Below are 4,323 nucleotides of genomic sequence, written 5' to 3' on the forward strand. Positions count from 1 at the left end.
AGGAAGGTCAGGCAAGGGTAGCACGTGTGTAACCTGGCCTCAAGATCATATTTTCTTGTAAATGTGAGAACTGCTGGGGAAGACAACAAAATGCTCCAAACTCCCTTTGCACAGGGGCACAACACACAGGGACTCCACTGAGCAGCACCGGGGGAGCCTGAGCTCCTTATTCTGCAGAGTTCAAAGTAGAGAAGTGAGACAAAATACCTATTTTTAATCCCTTCCTAGTTGAAGTTTCCACTTTCGTTGTAAATGCAAATGGCAAACACCAAGCTCCACCTATGAAGGAGCATCTGACTATTCATCAGAAAGACAAAAACTGCCCAAAAATTATTTAGAATTGCTCCTACTTCTGCTGGAACACTATGACCTGGATGAGCAAGCGCCTCTAAAACACCAGTTCTTCTGCCTGACACTGGGAAATGATCAGCAACCTCAGCCTGTGGGACATGCCACGACTACAATCCACAGACAGCACAGTTAAACTAGGAAAGCACTGACAATCCACACAGGGTAGATGGTGCAAGTGAAGGTGGAAGGATCTTCAGTCTGCACTACAAAATGACCAGGATAGAGGAAACATCCTTCACACCATGAACATGGAAAATCAGAACCATAGGAACAGCCTCTACGTTGCAACATCACGATACTGAAGACAAACATTACAATCATTTCAAGGCTGTGACACAAAGCAAAGAAGGAGGCAGTTCAAAGCTCCTGCTGGAACTTCCTCCACACCCCAGCTCTGAAAGAAGCCAAAAGGCACCCGGGAGGCACCGAATTTCAAACTGTCTAATCCTCAGATATCACTGAAAAAGGCAACTTTCATCTGAAGCCATCAGAAAGTCAAATGGAAAGGATATTCCTCAGAACCAAGAGCAAGTTACTTAGCCCAGGACACAGCAGGATTTTGCAATCTAATTTGCCTAGGAGAGTTATTTTGTCTAGGAACAAGATTTGAGTAAAGAGTCCAAAATGAGTTCACCCAACTGGAGTGATCTGTTAACAAATTCACAGCTTCAGCTCTGCAGAAGTGAAGAGATGACCCATTCATTAAAAAAACCCCACTCTTTTCATTTTCCTCAGCCTTCCACAAATCATTCTGCCACACTCTGGTGAGCTAAAACTCCCCACTAGCAATGAGGAGTCACAGCATTTGTTAGTCCTAAAGCCTTCTCCATGCTGAGTGAGGGACTGACCAGGAAGCCACAGGGATACCTAGTGTGGCACAGACATCATTTTGAGCCAAGTGACAGGAGATGCAGTCTCTGTTCAGAGGTTATTTCTCAGTTACAGACTGAAGACCCACATTCTAAGGAGCTTTTTGGGTGTTGAATTAACAGTCTGGTCTGTAACAGTCCTGGCTCCATTTGCTAACAGTCAGAACTTACCCAAAGCACTGCTGACAAGTATTAAACAAGTCACATTTAAGTTAAAACATGAAAAGAAATGAGACCTCACTGCAGACTTCATTTTCCAACTGTCACTGTTCTATATCTGAGCTCATTCATTGCAGAGAAGAAGAAAGCAGCCAAATAAACCCCTTCAGTCCCTACAAAACTCTCTCCCATGCTTTAGGACAGGCATAAAATTAAACTAAGTGTTTCCAAAAATTCTTTGCAAATAGCCAAACAGAGACATCCCTCCTTGGTTGAGGTGTGGTTGATTCCACTGATGCAACTTTGCTTTAGGCTAAAACTCCTAAAAACCTGGTAATTTAAGGCATTGGAGGCACACGGTTTTCACTAGGAGTGCCCCAAACCACAGCACAAAGGAGAGAACATACTGTGCATTCCTCTTGCTTCACTGTCTGTTCCCAGATAAATTCTACAGGGATCAAGGGTGACTAAGTATTGTGTCAAATTCCAGGGCCTCCAACATAAAGACGTGGAGCTGATGGGGTGAGTCCAGAGGAGGCCACAGAGATGATCCAAGGGCTGGAGCAGCTCTGCTCTGGAGACAGGCTGGGAGAGTTGGGGTGTTCAGCCTGGAGAAGAGAAGGCTCCAGGGAGACCTTAGAGCAGCTTCCAGTGCCTGAAGGAGCTCCAGGAAAGCTGGGGAGGGACTTGGGACAAGGGCAGGGAGGGAGAAGACAAGAGGGGATGGATGAAAACTGGCAGAGGGAGATTGAGGTGAGACATGAGGAGGGAATTCTGGAGTGTGAGGTGGTGAGAGCCTGGCCCAGGTTGCCCAGGGAAGCTGTGGCTGCCCCATCCCTGGCAGTGTTGAAGGGCAGGTTGGATGGGGCTTGGAGCAACCTGGGCTGGTGGGAGGTGTCCCTGCCCATGCAGGGGGGTTGGAACTGGATGATCTTTAAGGTCCTTCCAACCCAAACCCTTCTATGCTCTGGCTCTGATATCACAGAGGCCTGGAGCCTCCCCAGCACCCGACTGAGCTCAGTCCTGCCCAGCTGCTGGATCCCACTGGCTGGCTCGATGGGAAGTTGGATTCATTTGAAGAATTCCCCTGCATTCCAACCCAGCCTTTGGAATGCAAAAAATGAAGAGGGCAGAACTAGGTTCTAACCATCATCACCACCATATTGCTCCCTAAGAGCAATTAATGATTCTGTACCTTAACTTTCCCCTCTCACACTGAGCAGTAATTTTGGATTTTTCAGTTTCTCATCTGAAGACAAGAACCCAAATTATCACTCCTAGAAAACACACTATTTTCTGCTGAAGATTTATAATGTTTCTTGCACTTTAGCTACTGAAATAATTTTAACACTTTCAAGCAAAGTGAATTAAGAGGCAACATCAATGATGTGAGGAGACTGACAAATTGCCTTTTGATGCCATCACCAAGCAACTGGATGGAGAACTGGCCAGGCATTCCATCCACTGGTGCTAAAAATCACTTTCAACCAGAGTTCCAGATATAAAAAACCCTATTATCAATCATGTTCTAATAGGTATTAACCCAAGTTTTTAAGCTCTGACATACTGATTTCTTTAATTCTGTAATAATACCTTCTAAACAATCTCTCCTGTGCACAATGTAGCTGGCTGGTCACATTCAAAATATATTGGAACACACCCCTCCCCTGAAGAGATGTGTAATAAAGAACTGAGATACAGAGAAAAATACAACACAACAAAAGGACTGTGCAAATTACTACAAAGGGAAATAATGCCTTTTGAGTAGAACACTTAATGGCATCACCATTGCATGATTAAGAACTGACCCATTTAACAAGAGGTATCAAAGCTGGTTTAGCTGTAAAGCAGCTAAACCAACACAGGTTTAGCTAAGAGTATTTGCTTTTTTTTTTCCTTTTTAATTTTAAAACCAAACAGTTCTTATTCCCTTCATTCCTAACAGTGCTGCAGAGAAGGCTCTGCAGTAACAGCAGCTTTGATAACTTCTGGTACTTGGAGTAAAGTCCCAACAAGTAAAGAGACAAACAAAAGATGCAGAAAACTTAGGCTTAAACAAGACAATAAATTACAGCATTCAAACACTTCTTACACATCTTCAGCAAAGAACAAATTCCAAGTCTTTAAGTTCATTCTGAACCAAGTTTTGCTCAGGAACCTGCACCACTCCCACCAACACAGAGAGCTGCCCAATGTCTCCAAGGAGACAGGGATCCCAGTGCAAGCTGATGGGCAGTGAAACGTGCCTTTAGTCCAACTCTTCATCATTGTTGTGTGTTTTCATGTGGCCAACCCTTCTCATCCACAAGCAGGTGGAGCTCCTCACCCTTGAAGACTCTCAAGAAGCTTACCTTCTCTCTCCAGTGCCTGGCCACTCAGGATGTGCTCCACTGAGCTCATCAAAGGAACAGAGAGGCTGGTTTGGCTCCTAGAAGTGGGTCTAACCATGTCTGTCAGGCTTGGCTGTAAGGAGACTGGCTTGCTAGTTATCAACATACCATTAGCATCATCCATTCCTGACCATGCACTTGTGAAAAAGGATTTAAGAAAGTGCAGCCATTTTGGGACTTACTACTAAAACCTTTTTACATAAAAATCCGGGTGGTTCAACATCAACTATAACAATTTACAAGATGGTGCCCACCAAAAATGTACATTCTCCAAAAAGAACAAATTACAATAAATGGCAGCATTTTAGTATGCTCTGAATTTATTTCCACATTTGGAGAACTTAAAAGCAAATTTAGCTTTGTTGTTAATCTGTTAAACCTGTTAAATTTGGCAGAGGAGCCAACAAAGTCAAACAGTCATCCTGGTCTGGTCCCTGCTACTAGTAATGGGGCAGGGATGTAAAGACATCCATGTCGGGTCTCTGTCATGCTGAGCACTGGGGCCTGAGTTCTTCAAACAGTATGTTAGAAGATTAATCTTTACATGGAAACAA

The sequence above is a fragment of the Chaetura pelagica genome, unplaced genomic scaffold, assembly GCF_000747805.2.
Source record: "Chaetura pelagica isolate M959 unplaced genomic scaffold, ChaPel_1.0 scaffold595, whole genome shotgun sequence".
In the NCBI taxonomy this organism is placed as follows: domain Eukaryota; kingdom Metazoa; phylum Chordata; class Aves; order Apodiformes; family Apodidae; genus Chaetura; species Chaetura pelagica.